Source organism: Vipera berus (genome assembly GCF_964194415.1).
Source record: "Vipera berus genome assembly, chromosome: 1".
Taxonomy (NCBI): Eukaryota; Metazoa; Chordata; class Lepidosauria; order Squamata; family Viperidae; genus Vipera; species Vipera berus.
In genome coordinates this window covers 155,114,653-155,136,238 of record NC_138202.1, presented here as the reverse complement: position 1 = coordinate 155,136,238, position 21,586 = coordinate 155,114,653, and the positions used below count along the sequence as shown (strand labels likewise).

At 43.2% G+C, this 21,586-nt stretch overlaps 1 long non-coding RNA gene across 1 annotated transcript in view; it reads right to left on the bottom strand.

The window, feature by feature from the left end:
- Positions 1 to 2,293: 2,293 nt before the first annotated feature.
- LOC308667594 overlaps positions 2,294 to 21,586 on the bottom strand; it is a 61,084-nt gene continuing 41,791 nt past the window's right edge. The window contains exons 2-3 of the long non-coding RNA XR_014026326.1: positions 3,794 to 4,008; positions 2,294 to 2,429 (exon numbers count right to left, since the gene is read on the bottom strand). This is a non-coding gene — a long non-coding RNA (uncharacterized lncRNA). The remainder of the gene's footprint in view (positions 2,430 to 3,793; positions 4,009 to 21,586) is intronic.

The following is a 21,586-nucleotide window of genomic DNA, read 5'->3' as shown; positions in this document are numbered from 1 at the left end:
CCGAGTGGATCTCAAGGGCAGCCCCATGTAGAGAGCGTTACAGTAGTCTAGGCGAGAGGTCACAAGGGCATGGGTGACTGTACGTAAGGCATCCAGGTCCAGATAAGGCCGTAGTTGGCGCACCAGTCGAACCCGGGAGAAGGCCCCCTTGGTCACAGCTCCTATGTGATCTTCCAGGGAGAGCTGTGAGTCTAGGAGGACACCCAGGTTGCGGGCCCTATCAACAGGGGGTAGTAACTCATCCCCAATGTTAAGGGATGGGATGCTTTGAGTATCTTGGCTTGCCGGTACGTACAGCCATTCAGTCTTGTCCGGGTTCAGTTGAAGCCTGTTCCTCCCCATCCATTCCCGGACTGCTTTCAGGCAGCGGGACATCACGTCGATGGCATCACTGATGTTGTTTGGAGTTGAGATGAAAAGCTGGGTGTCATCAGCATACTGATGGTACCCTACTCCAAAGCTGCGAATGATCTCACCCAGCGGTTTCATGTAGATGTTGAACAGGAGAGGCGAGAGGACCGACCCCTGAGGGACTCCGCAAACGAGAGGCCTCGGGGTCGACCTCTGTCCCCCTGCCAGCACCGACTGCGAGCGACCCTGGAGAAAGGAGGAGAACCAACGCAGAACCGTGCCTCCCACTCCCAGTCCCCTGAGGCGTCGCAGCAAGATACCATACAAATAGTTCTTAATGCAACAAGAGTTGAGTTTTCTCAGCTTATTATTTTTGGAGCCTAAATCCTCTCTTCAGTTCAGAGTTCGTAACACAGGAATAAAGCGCTTGTTTTGCATGAAAAAATTTTTTGCTTTATTCCTTGATGTATCAGATGCAACTGGGAATGAGCCACTGCCAGCTATTTGATCAGGCGCAAAAGGGAGTTAACCTCCTGAACTTTGAATAGATTATGTTTAGCAAATATATTGTAACAAATTCTTTCATACAGTTTTTTAAAGGAGCCACACGACACTGTACAGATGGAATGGATGTCAATGGAACAGAGGCCTGGTTTGCTTATATTCAACCTTAGCTGTGTAAGAAGTTAAACCATTTTGTGTGGGTATGTGAGCATTCCTAACAGCAAAAACCGATCCTGAAAAATCAATAGTGAAGTATAACCATAGCCATATGTAACCATAACAGAACATTAAAAGGATAAGCAAAGACTAGCACCTGATTTGCTACATCCCTACCAAGAAGAGGTTTCAAGAGCATGTACTCCAAGCATGTATTCCTGGGGGGAGAAAAGGTAGAGAGAGGTGATATGATACCACGATTCCCCAAAAATAAGACCCGGTCTTATTTTTTAAAAACAATTTTTTTTGCCTCCAAAAGAGGTACTAGGTCTTATTTTCGGGTGTGGTGGTGTCTTTTCCACTCACCTGGCAGCAGCAGCACCAACAGCCCTGCCCAGCTTGCCTACTTCTTCTGCGGCCGAAGGAGCAGCTTTCTTCTGCAGGTGAGAATGGAGCTCGGCCTGCATTTCACAATCAGAGGCCTTTCTGGAAGGCCTGTGCAGCCCAGAACCAAGCTAGGGGTTGAAGCCATAGCTTGGTTCTCGGCTGCACAGGCCTTCTGGACTGTGAAATGCAGGCCCGAGCTCCATTCTCAGCTGCAGAAGGAAGCTGCTCCTTCGGCCACGGAAGACGTGAGCCGGGAGAGGAAGTGTCGATTCATGGGAGGCCTGGTTGCAATGATAAGCTCCACCCAAACCCCACCCCCACTCTTGCTTGATTTTTAGGCATGCGCCTCACTCCCAAACTACGGCTTATTTTGGGGATAGAAGGAGCAGCTTCCTTCTGCAGCTGAGAATGGAGCTCGGCCTGCATTTCGCAGTCAGAGGCCTTTCCGGAAGGCCTGTGTAGCCGAGAACTGAGCTACGGGTTGAATCCATAGCTTGGTTCTCGGCTGCACAGGCCTTCTGGACTGTGAAATGCAGGCCCGAGCTCCATTCTCAGCTGCAGAAGGAAGCTGCTCCTTCGGCTGCAGAAGAAGTGAGCCAGGAGACGAAGTGTCAATTCATGGGAGGCCTGGTTGCAATGATAAGCTCCACCCTCACCCCACCCCCACTCTTGCTTGATTTTTAGGCATGTGCCTCACTCCCAAACTACGGCTTATTTTGGGGATAGTGTTGATATTAGGCCCACCCCCAAAAATCAAGCTAGGGCTTATTTTCAGGGTCTTACTGTCAGGGAAGCACGGTATTAGTGATCTCTTACAGAGAGTATAATGGAGAAAAAAGGACAAAGAATAGATCTGTGTTGTGTTTTACCTTTGTGGTCAGTAGGTGATGAGGTACAGAACAGTGAATGGTGTTGGATTCACGCCCCCAACTCCTAAATTTCTTTGTTATAATCTCCACTGTGGTGAGCGGCAATTTCACTTCTCCTTCACTTCAAAGTTTTTTGGCCTTCTTTTCATCAGATAAATAAATCTAAGAAGGAGGAAGGGCACAATATGATTGTAATTATTTATTTATTCAATTTATTTTCTGCCCATCTCAGTGTCCTGTTAGATAATTTGCTTCAGTCCCTCATTTAATCCGTGCCTTTCTTAATTTTCAGATCCATAAATCACCAATTTTTTTTTCTTCTTTTCGCAAAAAAATACATAGACATTTTCCAGTCTTTGAAAAAAGCATCCTTTTGTACACGGGGGGGGGGGGAGCTTAGATTGCATGGCCACGACTACCATTTTGTCTTGACACAACATTCTCAACTTTTTTTCTGGCCTCCCTTTAGTGGGATTCTTGCCACTCTCTCACCCTACTTCCCTTTTCAGTACAACTCTGATTTATATGATTTCTGGAGGACGGGAAATGGAATTAGTGATAGTCCCTTTGGAAAACTATTATCTAATAGATTAGAAGTATACAGGCACTTGAGATGATATAAGGGGAGCTAATATATGAAATAATATATATTCCAACTTGGGGGGAAGGAAGACTCATGTACCATGTCTTCCCTTCCTTGAAGAAGAAATGCAGCACTACAACAAAAGGAGGTACGGTGGTGGTGGCGGCATGCCATCCTTTGAGGCCACAGTCCTCACTGTCTCCTCCCAATATTTTATTGGGGAGATGCACTCTAATGGAAAGATATGGTGGAGGGCCAGATTAAAAAGCTCAAATGGATTAAAATCAAACTCCTTCAGTAAGCTTGATCAGTGCAATGTGTATTTTGGAATCATTTTTCCTTTCATAATATTTACAGTTTGGCAGACCTCAGCCAAGTGGAGACACTAGGGTGAAGGGATGGCATGACTTGACTTGCAGTTCGGTTTAGAATATTTCAAAGTGGTTAAAGTTTTTTTTTTTAGAAGGATGGATAATTCAAATGTATCCATTCTGGGATTCAAATAAATGTACACCCTGAATTTGTCCATGTAGAAGTGGGATGGGTGGGGATGATCTCAGATACAAACTTCCTATGGATGAAAAAAAATCTGTGGGTCAAGTCTGACATTTTGCTTCCTGTAGTAGAACAGCAACTGTTGCCCTGCTTTCAAATTCAGCTGCCTGGTATTCAGGGATAGTCAAGGTATTTTGGCCTGTGAAACAAAAAATAAAAACCAATACCTCTTTCTGTCTGTAAAAATGTGGCCCTGAATAATGAATTAGTGCAAGAGTCATATGATACGCAGTTTGTGTATTTGGCCAGACAGTAGAGTTGACTGCTAAGGTTGCAAAGATGCAGAGACTCTGGATTTCGGTTGTAAGGTTAATAGACTCAGGTTTGCATTATATGTTAATTTAACAAGAGTTTGCCCAATGTTCTGCATATGTATGACAAGTATCACCTGAAGTTTGCATAAGGTTTGGTACAGTGTGTCCCAAAAACACCAGCATTAGAGGATGGATACCAAGTGGGTCATGTCAGAAAATCTGTAGTCCAGCAAATTTGACACAGGTATTTGTAAATCAGCATGTTATGAGGAGTACCGTACAAGATGGTGCTGCTGGAAAGTGCATGACGGTGCAGGAGCTGAAACAAAAGAAGGTAAAGAACTGACCACTAGGGGTCAGGAGAGTTAAATTTAATAAAGATGCATTCATGCGCTGCTGCTTAAGCAGCTTGCTTCCCAGGCTGCTTCAGAAATTCCAGTCCAGATTGCAATGGGATGGTAGCAAGACCGGGCTGGTAGTTAATCTGAATTGTGGCCACTGTAAACCTGACTCTTCCTCCGCTTCTTGCTATTCTCATCTGTGCAGAGAAGGCAAGTGGCTTGAGTGGCTTTCTCCTGCCCAGACCTGTCAATCAGTGCTTTCCTTTTCCTTATAGGAATTGTTCCCTTCTCACTAGTCACTGTGCCTTTCCTTTGCTTTTCCAGATATACCCAGGTACACTGATGCCTTTGATGTACCAACATTATCTCCTTTGACACTAAATCAGACCCAAAGGTGCTTTTTCAAAAGGCAACCGGACTTTGTGTTTCCTTGAATATGTTGGGCTTCTGATCCAAGAAGTTTCTTCAGGTCAGAACTGAACTGACCTGGATGACTGAGAATCTTCATAGACACTAAATCAGATCCTTTCTTTTCCCCCCCCTCCCCCTTACTATAGTATTGTGGTTGTGGTGCTACGCTGGTCAACGTAAAGGAAACAGGTTGTTCCTTCATTTTTATTATTCAGTAATAAAAAAACCCTGATAGAATAGCTTGATGGAAACAAAATAGGAAGATTCCTTAAACTCATTTTAAAAGTAAAGGAAGGAGAAGGGAAGCATTACAGTACCGTGGGAAAACAAAGGAAGCATGCTTCGTCAGCCTGAGCAGCTGGAACAGCTACAGGTGCCAACTAGGAGAAATAAGGGTTGAGTCAAGCAGAAATCGCTAGGTTGAGGATGGTTCATTGATTTAATAGGCCATTGTTGGATGAATTGCAAGATTGAAAAACAACAACAACTGCTGATCAGCAGGGAACATAGCAGCCTGGCAGCCCAACATGAAATGGATTCACAGGACACTGCCTGGTCACTAAAGAGGAGAAAGTGTGCTAGGTACTGCAGCCAAATGGAGGTGGGGGCTCTACTAGAATGGAACAAAACATTGAAGACCATCTGCTCTGAAGGTCTCAAGGCAACTGCTACACATCGGCTTTGAACCGAAGCTGGAAAACAAAAGCATGTGGTACATTTCAAATGAAGTTGCAGCGGGAGGAGGATGACATTAAGGAATTATTGGATGACCAATACTGGTTGAGGATGTAGCTGTGGGTTCGGCAGTTGGGTCGGACGACTCAGAGGAGGAGGGGGGTGTTGAAGAGCTTGCTGAGGGGGTTGAAGATCTTGCTGATGAGAGCCCTCAGCCAGGCCCCTCCCACCTGGTCACGACGGAGACCCAGCTGTGTGAGCCTGACAGCGTGGATGAAGATGACCCACAGCTGGCCCTGTTCAAGGACACCCGACGCAGGAGGCAGTCAATCAGGAGTAAACAGAGGAAGGCAATGGGGCACCTCGGAAGGAGGCAGAGAGAAGTCACGCCCTGAACTGTATAAAAGGGGAATGCGTGGGAGGGCTGGTTTGCTGAAGGCAACCGCTTGATTAGTTCCTGTTTCATAGCTCCTGTTTCATGGTTGGTGTCTTGTTTTGCTCTGTTTTATGTTAATAAATTTGGCAGGCTTAATTCCAGCCTCTTGCCGTTTGTAAAGGGGTTGTCCCTGCCTTTTCTGCAGGGCCGGTAGCAGGCTGGTACAGAACAGTAGCATTGTCTAGATTAGGAAAAGCAGACAAACTGGCCTTCCATCCTGTAGATCCTTTAGCCTTGGCCTGTTCTGCTTCAGGGGAATAAAAGCCATGGGCTGAAGCTTTTGGGAGGTGAGGCTGGAAGAGTAAGCCTACAGATGTCCAAATTTCCTTCTAAAACCAGGAGTCACAAACCAGATCCTCTACTTGTTGCTGAACTACAAATGCTACAACTCATTCTTGGCTCTGTAGGATGGGGAGGCCACTTCTCCTCCAATTTTGTGAAATAACCTAGATCAGCTTTGGACTGATGGCTTCCCTGATAGTTGAGATGGATTTCTTTGAGTAGCCTTTAGGACAGGCATGTCAAACTTGCAACATCATGTGACATCACGCAACGTATCATGACTTTTTCCCCCATTGCTGGCAATGGGGTGGGCGCAGTTTCAGCGTGACGTATCCAGCCTGTGGGCCGGCAGTTTGACATGCCTGCTATAGGAGAATCAACCACAGAGCTGTCTATGTTGATCTTCCCTAATTGGCTTTCTCCAGATGTGTGGCTATATAGCTGCTTTATTGGCTGACAAAGATTTAGATGGTTGCAGACTAAGCAAAACTGATTCACATATCCAGTGACGTAACTTGCATGGGAATGGACAGCATTTGAAGGTAATACGTCATTTTGGAGAACGAAGGTCTGGTGCCAGCGGTACTGCTGTACTTGATTTTATCCATGCTGTTCTATACTATTCAGCTATTTTATTCACAATGAACTTGGAGTATGAAGTTATACCTTTTTTTCCTCCAGAAGCAAGTCCTTCTGCCTCCAAATGAGGCTTTCTTTCTGGTAAATGTATTTGATTGAATCCTTATAATATTACATTGGTACCTAGTTATTATATTTTGCCTATTCTTATGTATATGTGGCTCTCATCTGAAGTTGAAGAGTGGGGTGTAAATATTTGAAATAAATAAAATAATTGTATCTGAATTTGTACAGCACTTAAATCTGGGATACTTAGAAATTCTAGTTATTACTGATTTCAGTTCACCGTCATTAAGGCTCCACCCTGAAACTCAGACTATAAATCTAGGATTTGTTGTTATAAATGATTTTGAAAATATCTTAAACATTACTTTATGTTCGCAGGAGGAAAAAAGTGAAAGAAGAATGCTGCTTGATGAACTGAAGAAGGAAGGAAATAGCAACCTTGCATCATCTTGTTTTAATATCAGCATTTTCAGAGGATCAGGTGGGATAGGTAAATATATCTGTCACTGTGCCCATTTTATTCTTTTGTTGAATTGTTATTTGCATCTATTACAAACAGAAATTCTAATAGGCCATTTCTTATTATCTGAAATTCATATTAAACTAGATTATGTATAAATTAGCCACCGTCTGAATATTACAACCGGGCAAACTTGTGTTTGTTTGATGCTTTGAACTACAGTTCCCATAGTTACTTGCACTGTAGGCTGGGATTGATGAGATTGAAATCCAAAATTTGAAAAAGTGCAGGTTGCTTAAAAGCTGGCCAATTATTCACACCACTTCCATACAGCTAAATTTGATCTTTTGACAACTTCTCTTAAACTTGTTATCTGTCTAGTCAAGAATTACTTCCTCAGAAGACAAGCTGGCTACTCTATTACAAACAGGAAAGGTGTGTGTGTGTGTGTGTGTGTGTGTGTGTGTGTGTGTGTGTGTGTAGGAGGAGGAGATTAACTATTCCAGAGTTGATAAAAATAAATGCTGGATGTGGGACCCAATTTTAGCTGTCTTCTTTACATCCCGACTGGATGACCTACATTGCAATCCTTGCTTCTAAGAAGAGATTAAAGCTTAATCTAGTCAATTAATATCCAGTATCCCCTAAATTCAATTAGCAAGATATGTGCTAGTTCTCTTCCTACTGGACTGGACTGTGCAGATCTTCTAATTTTGAAGAGCAAGCAGGATTTTGAGCAGATAATCAACTTGTGACCAATGTTTTTTAATTACTTTATTAAATAGAAAAAAAACCCCATACTGCTAAACTCAAGGATGGGTTATTTGTTGCTTTTGAGACTAACCCGAGGGATAAACTTAAAAACTCTTTTCTGAGGATAGAGGTTTTCTTTAACATATGAAAATATTTACTTCCAAGAAAGATGCAGTTCTTTGAGGCAACTGTGTGGCTATGCAGCTACACCGAGAGCAGTCAAATAGGGATCATACTTGCCTCCCTTTTACTCAACATATATCAACTCAGATGTAACAAGACTACCTTGTCTTGCATTCCGCTCCTCTAGGGTAATCGTTTACAAAATTACATTCTTGTAGTTTTCAGCACATTATTTCTTTTCGCAAAACTGAGGGCAGTCATGAGAGCATTTCCTACCTACTGTACAAAATAGAAACTCCAAATACATTGTAATATGATGAAGGTTATAGTTTTCATTAATTAAATAATTGTGTGAGTTCAGTAGAGCAGGTTAAGGTTATTCAATCTTTAGAGGTCATTTTCTTTACCACAGATTTCTGCAATAAACTGTCGGAATACAAACCTGAGATTGACAAAGAGGAGTGCAATGACTGTTCTTAATTTTTCTTTAATGACTGGAAGCCATCGCTGATGTTTTTTGTTTAGGTTTCTGTGTCATCTACTCCTACATATTTGTGATAACTTATAATGCAGATGATACCACTCTAATGGCAGAAAGTGAAGAAGAACTAAAGAGCCTCTTGTTGTGGGTGAAGAAGGAGAGTGCAAACGTTGGGTTGAAACTTAACATTAAGAAAACCAAGATCATGGCATCTGGCCCTCTCAATTCCTGGCAAATAGATGGGGAAGAAATGGAGGTGGTGACAGATTTTATTTTCCTGGGCTCCAAGATCACCGCAGACAGGGACTGCAGCCAAGAAATTAAAAGACGCTTGCTCCTCGGGAGGAAAGCCATGGCAAATCTAGACGACACACTAAAAAGCAGAGACATCACCCTGTCAACAAAAGTGCGTATAGTCAAGGCTATGGTCTTCCCATTTACAATGTATGGCTGTGAAAGTTGGACCATAAGAAAGGCTGAGCACCAAAGAATTGAGGCCTTTGAACTCTGGTGCTGGAGAAGACTCCTGCCAGTCCCTTGGACTGCAAGGCAATCAAACCGGTCAGTCCTAGACCCTGACTGCTCTTTAGAAGGCCAGATCCTGAAGCTAAAACTCAAATACTTTGACCACCTAATGAGAAGGAAGGACTCACTGGAGAAGAGCCTAATGCTGGGAAAGATTGAGGGCAAGAGAAGAAGGGGACGACAGAGAATGAGGTGGCTGGATGGAGTCACTGAAGCAGTAGGTGTGAGCTTAAATGGACTCCAGAAGATGGTAGAGGACAGTGAACAATATAAATAAGTGCAGATATATAATTTCAGTATCTTCAAACTTCTTCCATTTGCACTAAAATGTTGAGATGACTTTAAAAAAGAAGACATGGGGGCTTAAATATCAGGCAAATATTTTTTTGTAGATCAGTGTCATAATTAGAAGATACTAAAATTACCTATCATGCCCACATTCCATGCTAAATTGGGAAGTTGACACTGTCTTTTTAATTACTGTGAAAAAATGTAAAATTAATTACTGTGAAAATATGTAAAACCATATGGAACGTTACAGATTTGTATTTCCCACATAAGAATTAGTGTGTTAGACTAGGACATGTTCCAATCTCTAGTTGGTTGTGTAATTTATTTAGTAACCCTGGACTGATTCAACTTCACCTATTTCATGAAATTGTTGTGAAGATAAAAGAGGGAGAAGAACCAGTGATTTAAGGATTTAATGCAAAAAAGTTATGGGATTATCATTATTACTACTGGAGTAAAGGCGGATTCAAATATAACAAAATAATGTTAAATATTATTTTATATTGTAACTTATTTTCCTTAATGATATATTTCAGGCATGCAGAATAATTACATATTAAAATATGTGGTAAAGTGGATGCCTCATCAAAGATTAAATCAAGGCTTCCCATGTTCAGGCCCAATATTTCCCTCCTGCTGATACCTCCTAGGATATTTGAGTTGATCTTAAGTTGCAGATCAATTTTTAATATGGAACATTGAAAACTAAGGCCAATTGCTTAAAGTTTTTGTGGCTGTACTACACCATATTTACAGATTTGCAGATTTCCTACGTGAGAATTAGTGTGCTAGACTGGTACATATTCCAATCTCTATTTTTGTAAGCCTTCCAGAGTCACTGAGAATGAGTTGGCAGCCACATAAATTTTCTTAGAGAAATAAATAAAAGTTGGCTACAAAATTTATTAAGCAACCTTGGACTATATTGCTACTATTAAAGGAAATTTCCAGAAAAAAGATGTTCAACTAAATCTAGGAATGTTAAGGCAGACAGGGTGAGGAAAACAGCTATTAGCTGTCAAAATGACAAATGATATAGCATTTTCTGATTCAGAAATATGTTCATTTCCTAAAGAATTGTAGCAATAGCATTTGGACTTATATAGTGCTCCGTAGTATTTTACAGCACACTCTGAGTGGTTTACAACGTCAGCATATTTTCCCCAACAATCTGGGTCATCATTTTAATGACCTCAGAAGGATGGAAGGCTGAGTCAACCTTAAGCCGGTCAGAATCGAGCTCCTGGCAGTTGGCAGAATTTTGCCTGTAGTACTGCGTTTTAACCACTGCACTCCTTCAGCAGAATTCTGATCTTAAATATTATTAGCTTATTATATCTCTTTATCAATGGGGTTGGTTTACAAGCCAATCTACATCATAGGATTATTGCAGAGAAAAATAGGAGAAGGGACCTATTGTATGCTACCTTAAGTTTCTGTACATAAAGGTAGTGGGATATAAATGTAATACATAAATAAGATAATGAATATCTAAATCAGGGGTCTTCAAACTTGGGCCTTTTATGACTTGAGGAATTCTGGGAGTTGAAGTCCACAAGTCAGTAAAGGTCCAAGTTTGAAGAGCCCTGATCTAAATATTGTTTAATAATGAAATATTTTAGGGAAATCTAGGTTACAGTTTTAGGCTACAAATAGGGGAAAATAATCTAGAGCAAGTATTTGCGATAAAATGACTGCATATGAAAAATTTTAATAGAACATCAATTTGGTACCTCTAAAATTTGTTGGGAGTTGGTTCTCATCACTCCTAGCCAGTATTATGGGAATTGCCACACAACAGATCTCAGGGACATTGAGTTGGGTTGGTGTGAAGGAACATGGTAGAACCATACGGCTGAAGGGAATCCATACATGCTACTTTGAGTTCTGAGTTTGAAGAAAGGTTGGGTAGAATATATTAAATTTAGCTAATAATTTTGTAAACTCAGGCTAGAAATGTATTATTTCAAGAGAACCAGGGGAATGCAGTGATTTGCCAGTAATAATACTGGAGGATCAGTAGATTTGGTGGCAATTCCAACACAAAATTTTTGAGCAGAGAAAAGTATATCAACAGTCTTGCTCTGATTCATCAAAACAGCTTATTCTTCGAGATCCAAATACAGCCAGTTGTAAATAGTCAGCGCTGGCTGTGTTCCAGTTCAGTCAGCTGCATTGTATATCCTCATGTAATGAGATTGGTTATGCTAGTAGCCACCCATCATTATCTAAAGCATCTGCTAGTCATCGGTATAGCATGATTTGGCAAACGAACAAAATCCTAGAGATGATTTTCTTTTTATTTGGCACTGTGAACAATTCACCACTTTTGCAATTCTTTTATTTTCAGGGCTGGGCTTGCAAGTACAGTAAAGCTTATTACGTGTCAAACGCTTTTGTTTTTATAAAATTACAAAATGTCCTGCTCTATAAGCTGAACATTATATATACTTTCCTGTACAGCTGTTAAGGTAGACAAGTTATAATTACTTGTTTTAATTGCTGACTAACAATTACAGGGTTTACACCACAAGAACCAATATGTCATCCTATTGAAAAAACAAGTGGGACTTTTATTTGCCTGTAGGAAGTCCTACTGGCTATTGGTGCATTTTTCTAGAACAGCATTCCCCTAGGGCAGAGGTCCCCAAACCTTTGGGCACCAGGGACCGGTTCCGTGAAGAAAGTTTTTTCCACAGACCGGAGAATGTGTGGTTTTGTTTGCTGTCTGCATCCTGCGGATGGGCCTTTGCTTGTTTGTGCGGACCGGTTGCTGGCATGCTGTGGCCCGGTACCGGTCCACGGGGTGGGGATGGGGGACCCTTGCCCTAGGGCACAAGTTTGTAGTCCAGAAGCTACGCGCAGCTTCTGCTACTTTGTTCAATAAGACAGAACTCCATCTTTTTCCTGACAGCCCAGACAATGAAGCTTGCTAGGATGCAATAATCTTCATGTGACCATAGAACTTCCTTTTGTAAGGAGAAAAGGACAGGGTAAATGAAGCGTCAGGCTATTGGTGCTTGAGAGTGCTCTGAATGTGGGGAGCCTCAATCCATCTCTATACATACTCTCTCCAGACTAAGTACTTGAGAGTTGTTTCTGGCAGAGATTGATTGAGTGTTGATTGAAGTTGGGTTGGCCTGATTGATCCCCTTTTTTCTTAAAAGACAGGAATTGCTGCATCTAGGCTGAGAAGATGCAGATGGGGACAAGGCTTCAGAGAGAGGCTGAGATTTTGACAGGGTGGATACAGAAATGTTTAGTGATGGATTAGACCCTTGAGATACAGCTTTCTCAGATTGGATGTAGTTCTGCATAAGACAACAATCACGTTAATGTAAAAATGAATTTATTTGGGAAAAGTGGAGCAGGGAAGGCAACAATCACACACACTGTTATGTATTGGGCTCAATTGTAGCACCACATGGTTAGCCGGAGCAGCTAACGGCTCTCCAGCAACCCAGACTCCAGGTCTCCAGTCCTGCTATTGGCTGCCCCTAGGCGGCAATGGGTTACTTTAAATCTATTGGCTGCCGCCTAGGGGCCAGGCTATAAATTGCTGCAAGTTGCAGCCCTATTCTCAGTTCAGATCCTGCAAGCAATAAACCATGAGCTTTGTTGAAATCACTTGCCTCATCTTCTTTCCTACGCGAAGAACCCGATACACACACAATTCCAAATAAAATTGATATTCAATCTGCTATAATTCAGTACATATTACCAGCTGGAGTATAACCTTGGGATTTTGTCAGAAGTAGAACTAGAGCTTTCTGGCCTGCAAGGACTTGCCTTCTGACTAGATGTTTCAAGGACAACAGGTTGTGAAAGCAAAACTGATATTTATGGGAAACCTAGATAACTGAAGGACAGCCTCTTACTACACACACACACACTATAAGCACATTGTCAATTTAACTCAATTTTTTTTAGCTATGCCAAAGTGTAAGGATTTGTTGTGTTGAAATATCATGTATTAAAAGTTGGTGGTAGCTACTGCATCTAATGTTCTCATATATATTCAAGGTGCTGGTTATTACCTATAAAGCCCTATATGGCCTGGGTCCGGGTTATTTGAGGGAACACCTGCTGCCGGCATCAAATGCCCTTCGCCCAGTGCGCTCCCACAGGGAGGGTCTGCTCAGGGTTCCGCCGGTGAGAGATTGCCGGCGGGTGACACCCAGGGATAGGGCCTTCTCAGTGGGAGCGCCTGCCCTCTGGAACCAGCTGCCGGTGGAGCTGAGAACTGCCCCTGACCTCCGATCATTCCGCCGGGGCCTGAAGACCTGGCTCTTTGAGCTCTCGGGCCCAGGCTGAGGATAAATTTTTAATTGGGGTTTTAATTGTGTACAGGGTCAATTTAATATTTTTTAATTCGGTTTTAACTTTTGTATGTTGGATTTTTTAATTCCCTGTAAACCGCCCTGAGTCCTCAGGGAAAGGGCGGTATATAAATGTAACTAAATATATATATATATATATATATATATATATATATATATATATATATATATATATATATATATATATATATATATATATATATATGTGTGTGTGTGTGTGTGTGTGTGTGTGTGTGTGTGTGTGTGTGTGTGTGTATATATATATATATATATATATACATATACATATACATATACATATACATATACATATACATATACATATACATATACATATACATATATATATATATATATATATATATATATATATATATATATATATATATATATATATAAAGTATTTGTCAAGGCTTTTTGAAAGCACCTTGCTAATTAACTCTTTCATTCCTGTATTGGCCTGTCTCAAGGCTTATCCACAGGATATAGTCAACTATGACAGCTCATTATTTGTGCAAATTATTCAAATTGCTAATAAAGAATTTATATATATATAGTATTTATTTAAATGCTTGAACAAAAAGGTAAGAACTAATACAAAGTACAGGAGAAAAAAGGTCAAAAAGAAGCAAACATTGCAAGAAAAGAAGAAAACTTGAAGAAGAATAGAAAAGGAAGAAAAAAAGATATAAAGAAGTGTCCTCTGATACTCTTCACAGCAGTTATAAATACGAATATATTTTAATTTCTCTCGTTAAAATTATATTGCTTTAATTTGCTCATTCTTATTTTGTACCTAAAGGCTGGAATCAAGTCAAAGACCCAGGGTTTAAAATTCCCAGTGGTTGGGGGGTATTGGAATTACAGTCCCAAATATCTACAAACTAATTGGAAGAAGACTGCTCTAAATCTATTACTACCTTATTTAAGTGTGAGACACAAGTTTTCTGCGAGATAAATAAAGGCTCTTTTAAAAATAAAAAAGACTCCTTCCATGTTTTACCTATTATGTTTTATCTCTTTTTTCCTACTGAATGTTTTAAATTAAAAAATAGTCATATAATTATATTGATACCTATAAAACTCTCAGCTGTAGGCACTATGTTAATGTGATTTTTTTAAAAAAATATATGAGATTATTATTATTTAATTCTGAAAAGTTGATTGCCAGCTGGTGAAAGTTAGGTATTAATTTTTTTTAATTGTATCGACAGGTATCATTTCTTTCTGTGTTTTTAACAGTCATCATTCTGATTGTTGGGATTATAAGGACAATTACATTTAGAACACATTTGTAAGTCATCTTGTTATTTCTGGATGATGCTTTGGCAGAGATGGACAGTAGCTGGGTCTGAATGTGGTTTGAAGACAGAATGAGACTTGGCAGCAATCTCACTCGGCACATTCCTGTTCTTCCAGTTCAACATGTAGTCAGACAGATCTTGCATATTTTAAACTATTTACCAAATAGAAAGTATGGATTGGGTGCACTCACCCTTGGGAATTATCTTAAATTCTTTGGAAAAAAAAACCTATTGGCTTCCTTCAGACTTTCAGGCAGAAAATGCTGGGTCTTTGATGTTGATGCATTTTATTGTAAAGTTGCTTCTAACTACTATAAATACTTATTGGTCAGAGCAGCGAGTACCATACCTGCCTTATCTAACCCAGAAATATTTCTTTATTCTTTGGCATTCATTTTTGAAGCGCATTTCATTGCTTTATACAGGGATCTATTTCTAAAAGGCTGAGAATCTTCTAGCTGCATTTAGCAAGCAAAGACTCATAAAAGTCCTTTTAGATGTGTTGAGCAATTATCTCTGAGTATCCTGCTCTGGATACTACTTTGTTCTGACCCAATTTACACCATCTGGGTTAATGCAAGAATCAGATTTCACACTCTTCCGAATATTGTAATACAGGTCTTGATTTTTAAATGTGCATCTGTTTTGAAGGGCATGCAACACTTTTTAAAAAATCAGCAAGAAATAAGTCTTGAATTTTCTGCAACCAGAATCCAAATAACGAATCAAAAATGACTTTTATTCCTCTACCTCAGTAGCCATTTCTCAAATTTTCCAGACTCACATTTAACTCAGATGTGGGCAAGTTGTGTCCTTGGATTGTTTCCTGTCAACTTTGAAAGCAGAATCAACATCTCTTCAAAGAATAATCAACAGTCCCAGTGCTGGTGGGAACTTTTTGATATGATGGCTTCATGCTGAAACTATTGTGCCATTTAGTGTGGTATGTCATAATCATTTGTGCCCCATCATAATGAGTGACATTTATAATGTTACAAAAAGAAAATCCACCCTTTTAAAAACCTGTTGCAACTTTTTAGGAGACATACCTATGCAGATAGGACCAATCTAGCTCTTTGCAACATCTTTAGTGGAATAAGCACAGAGCTGAACTAATATGTCTTTTCTCATTTCTCCCAACAGATATCTAGTTCTATTAAAAGAAATACCAAAGCTGCAGGTGAAGATGATTTAATCTATACAAGTGAGATAGTTTTAGAAACATAAATAGTGCATAGAATACTTCCAAGGCATAATAATAAAACTATGATTAAATATCTTCAAAGTGACTCCATAGAGTGGGTGAAAGTGGCTGTGTATATTGTGTAGGTGGCCATGCAGGAGGAATTATGTAACAATTTCCCCTTTGCTTTCAACCATCACTTCTATAATGTCTGGTTTTAAACCACCACCTTCCTTTCCAGTTTCCTGCATAGAAAATTCCCATCAGGTTTTTCAACATCTGAAGGAAATGGTTGCTGTGCTTGTTATGTATTGGGCTCAATGGTAATACCAAGTGGGTTGCTGGAGCAGCTAACAGCTCTCCAGCAACCCAGACTACAAGTCTCCGATGCTGCTATTGGCTGTCCCTAGGTGACAAATGGTTGCTTCAAACCTATTGGCTGCCACCTAGGGGCTAGACTATATATTGCTGCTAGTTACAGCCCAATTCTCTGTTAAGATCTTGCAAGCAATAAACCATGAGTTTTCCTATACTCACTTGCCTCATCTTCATTCCTGCGCCAAAGAACCCACTACACAACAGTGCTCATAGTATCTTCTCTGTATAATTGGAACATTATGGAGCCTACATTTGGGAGGAGGAGACACATTTGAATATGTAGAAACTCTCTCACTCACTCTGATAGTTCCTTTCCAAAGTACTAAATCAGCATACTGAAGTACCGTATATACTTGAGTATAAGCCGACTCGAGTATAAGCCGAGACCCCCAATTTCACCCCCAAAAACTGGGAAAAGTTGTTGACTCGAGTATAAGCCGATCCGCCGTTCTGCAAGCCTCCGCCGCCGGCGGAGGCTGGATCCGCGCTCTGCAAGCCTCCGCCACCGGCGGAGGCTGGATCCGCGCTCTGCAAGCCTCTGCCGCCAGCAGAGGCTCGATCCGCCATTTTGCAAGCCTGAATACACAGGAATACCCTGTGTGGCCGCGGCTCTCGGGGAAGCCCTGGCTGTCCGCTTCCTCGCTCCACGCTGCCATTCGGGGCCCGCGCGTACCCCGGGCAAATCGCGGCGCCCAGCAGGCGAGGAAACACGCCCGCTCCAGTCGCCCCCCCTTCCCTCAGGAGACGCGAAGCAAGTGACCGCCCGGAGCTTACCGAGGACTTGCGCGCGGCCGAGGCTTCGGTGCTTCCAGGATCGCGCGCACCTCTCCCAAGCCGCCGCCGTCCGGAGACCTGCCGAAGTTTGGGGAGGTTTGGGGAGGTGCGCGCGCACCTCCCCAAACCTCCCCAAACGTCGGCAGGTCTCCGTTCCTCCGCGCAGACCTCCCGACGTTTGGGGAGGTTTGGGCACCTCCCCAAACCTCCCCAAACGTCGGCAGGTCTCCGTTCCTCCTGCCGACGTTTGGGGAGGTTTGGGCACCTCCCCAAACCTCCCCAGGTCTCCGTTCCTCCGCGCAGACCTGCCGACGTTTGGGGAGGTTTGGGCGCCTCCCCAAACCTCCCCAGGTCTCCGTTCCTCCTGCCGACGTTTGGGGAGGTTTGGGCGCCTCCCCAAACCTCCCCAGGTCTCCGTTCCTCCGCACAGACCTGCCGACGTTTGGGGAGGTTTGGGCGCCTCCCCAAACCTCCCCAGGTCTCCGTTCCTCCTGCCGACGTTTGGGGAGGTTTGGGCACCTCCCCAAAGCTCCCCAGGTCTCCGTTCCTCCGCGCAGACCTGCCGACGTTTGGGGAGGTTTGGGCGCCTCCCCAAACCTCCCCAGGTCTCCGTTCCTCCACGCAGACCTGCCGACGTTTGGGGAGGTTTGGGCGCCTCCCCAAACGTCGGCAGGTCTGCGCGACGTTTGGGGAGGTTTGGGGAGGCGCCCAAACCTCCCCAAACGTCGGCAGGTCTGCGCGGAGGAACGGAGACCTGGGGAGGTTTGGGGAGGCGCCCAAACCTCCCCAAACGTCGGCAGGAGGAACGGAGACCTGCCGACGTTTGGGGAGGTTTGGGGAGGCGCCCAAACCTCCCCAAACGTCGGCAGGTCTGTGCGGAGGAACGGAGACCTGGGGAGGTTTGGGGAGGCGCCCAAACCTCCCCAAACGTCGGCAGGAGGAACGGAGACCTGCCAACGTTTGGGGAGGTTTGGGGAGGCGCCCAAACCTCCCCAAACGTCGGCAGGTCTGCGCGGAGGAACGGAGACCTGGGGAGGTTTGGGGAGGTGCCCAAACCTCCCCAAACGTCGTCAGGAGGAACGGAGACCTGCCGACGTTTGGGGAGATTTGGGGAGGCGCCCAAACCTCCCCAAACGTCGGCAGGTCTGCGCGGAGGAACGGAGACCTGGGGAGGTTTGGGGAGGCGCCCAAACCTCCCCAAACGTCGGCAGGAGGAACGGAGACCTGCCGACGTTTGGGGAGGTTTGGGGAGGCGCCCAAACCTCCCCAAACGTCGGCAGGAGGAACGGAGACCTGCCGACGTTTGGGGAGGTTTGGGGAGGCGCCCAAACCTCCCCAAACGTCGGCAGGAGGAACGGAGACCTGCCGAAGTTTGGGGAGGTTTGGGGAGGTGCGCGCGCACCTCCCCAAACCTCCCCAAACGTCGGCAAGTCTCCGTTCCTCCGCGCCCTGCCTGCCTGCTTCTTTCCGCTGCGGAAAGAAGCAGGCAGGCAGGGCGTGGAGGAACGGAGACCTGCCGACGTTTGGGGAGGTTTGGGGAGGTGCGCGCGCACCTCCCCAAACCTCCCCAAACTTCGGCAGGTCTCGGACGGCGGTGGCTTGGGAGAGGTGCGCGCGATCCCGGAAGCACCAAAGCCTCGGCCGCGCACAAGTCCTCGGTAAGTTTTTTTGTTGACTGGAGTATAAGCCGAAGTGGAATTTTTCAGCCCAAAAAGTGGGCTGAAAAATTCGGCTTATACTCAAGTATATACGGTAGATTAAAAGCGAGATATAAAGAACGGAAAGAGGGCTTTAGAAACAAAGAAGAGTTGGGTCTCTCACAGAATCTGGAAAAAGCCAATCACACAAATTTGTGGTCTTTTTGAGCATCTGATCCAAAGTTACACAACCTCAGATCTTTAAGCTGCCGATGTCCTCCAGAAACCTTGGGTCAATGGATCACATTTGACTAAAACTTTAACAAAACAATGCATAACATTAACATAATAAAGTGTGGTTATTAATGTAGATGTAATAATACAGTTAGTACATGGCTGTAAAATGTTAATGTGCTTATCTTGAGCCTGCAGTTTTTTTGAGTATTACTGAGTACGGGTCTTGCCCTCAAATAGTTAAATTTTAGTTTGGATTTCCCCCAATCTAGTTGAGTTCAAAAGCTGAAGAGGAATGGGAACTATTCAGGAAAGCTTTCCTTCCTCTTGGCACTTCTCACAAAAGAAAAGCTGTATTCAACTGGAAACATTACCCAGTGAGTGCCAAAAAGATGGGCAACCGACTCTTCCAGCTAAACAATGCCTTTCCTGTGTGACAGTGGACTTCCTGTTGGGGAAATACCAGCAAATTGATTGAACAAACAGTGCATTGGTGAGAGATACATTTATCTCCCATTTGTTAAAAAAAAAAGTTGGTGGCGATCTCCTTTTGTCTAGGTCAGGGGTAGGCAACCTCGGCTCTTTTATGACTCATGGACTTCAACTCCCAGAATTCCTGACTCAGACTCAGGAATTCTGGGAGTTGAAGTCCATGAGTCATAAAAGAGCCGAGGTTGCCTACCCCTTGTCTAGGTGTTCAAAGTTCTCACGTATGTTTGCGAAATTCACCTAAGTCACAGGTCTGCAACCCGCGGCTCCAGAGCCGCATGCGGCTCTTTCAGTCGTCTCCTGCGGCTCCCAGTCCTCTGCCATGTGCAGTCCCCAAAAAAAAGTGGGACTAAAAAAGTTCAACCAATCAATTCAAATATGCAGGGTAGCTGCATATCTCGCCTTGGCTCCACTCTTCAGTCAAACCCTGTTCTGCGCATGCGCACATGTATGCGCATGTGCACACATTTTTTTTGCGGCTCCCAGTTTTTCCTTTTGTGAGGGAACCGGTTCGGAGTGGCTCTTTCACTGTTTCAGGTTGCTGACCCCTGACCTAAGTCAATGCCATATGATGCATTAATTTCTAGGCATTCACTACATACGACACTGTTAGCAAATGAGGTCTCCAGGTCGCAAACAACTTGAATTGCTACTGGACTTCAGATTTTACACTTGAAATGAATATTCTCATTGTGATCCAGTTTCACTGTTGGCAGTAATGTAAAGGAACTTGCCGAATGTTTCCATCTTCGAAACTCCAATTGTTTTTGGCAAGTACATTACATGAGACAAATAGGTACTATATACAGCCAAAGTGGATTGTAAAACCCACAATAAAATAATAGACCACAAATCACTTGACTAAAACAAGGCCATTTACTTCAGCTTTGCAGAAAACTACTCTATTATCAAAGGTCTAATCCAGATGTGTGTAGAAATTGAGTATGTCTGAAAGGAAGGACTAGCGGTGACTTGATAGCAGTGTTCCAATATCTGAGGGGTTGCCACAAAGAAGATGGGGGTCAACCTATTTTTCAAAGCACCTGAAGGCAGGACAAGAAACAAACTAATCAAGGACAGAACCAAACTAGAACTAAGGAGAAATTTCTTGACAGTAAGAACAAACCATCAATGGAATGACTTGCCCCCAGAAGTTGTGAATGCTCCAACACTGGAAGTTTTAAGAAGAGATTGGACAACCATTTGTCTGAAATAATATAGGGTTCCCTGCTTCAGCTGGGGATTGGACTAGAAGACCTCCAAGGTCCCTTCTAAATCTGTTATTCTGATATTCTGTTATCCCTTGGACTAGAAGGAATGTGTTGATAGTATGGAATAAGCAGTCAGCAGGAGCAATATGATCAACCAATGAATGAGTTCTCCCTTGTTCTAAGAAAATGTTGCTGGAGCTGCGGAATAAATTTCACATCATCCCCGTGAAGGGTGACTCATAGGTTTTAGGAAAATGGTTTCTACCCAGTCTTCCAGAGGAAGGAGAGAAGCTTGAGCTTGCACAGAGGTGAGGAATCTGATGACTGTCCCAAAGGGGGGGAAAAAGATGTGGTGAGGAAGGATGACACACTGCTGAGAGAAGCAGTTAGTAGTTTGCAGTCTAGACATGACATCAAAAGATGTTGCCTCCTAGGTGTGATCTAGAATGTGACAGAAATGGTGACCTGACTGATGAAGCATGTTGTTGTTGTTAGTTGCGAAGTCGTGTCCGACCCATCGTGACCCTATGGACAACGTTCCTCCAGGCCTTCCTGTCCTCTACCATCTTCTGGAGTCCATTTAAGCTCACACCTACTGCTTCAGTGACTCCATCCAGCCACCTCATTCTCTGTCATCCCCTTCTTCTATTGCCCTCAATCTTTCCCAGCATTAGGCTCTGATACTGATCATTATCCCTCTTTTCAGAGATGTTGGAACATAACGATACTGACAGAAAGAGGCTGGAAAATATATCAAGAGATGAGCTAGGCAGTAAGCAGAGGAGTTTGGAGCATAAGTGGTGTTTTCTTCACCACCAAGAGCCCTGGTGGTGCAGTGGTTAGAATGCAGTGTTGCAGGCTAATTCTGCTGACTGCCAGCAGTTTGATCCTGGCTAGCTCAAGGTTGACTCATCCTTCCATTTTTCCGAGGTGAGTAAAAAGAGGACTCAGATT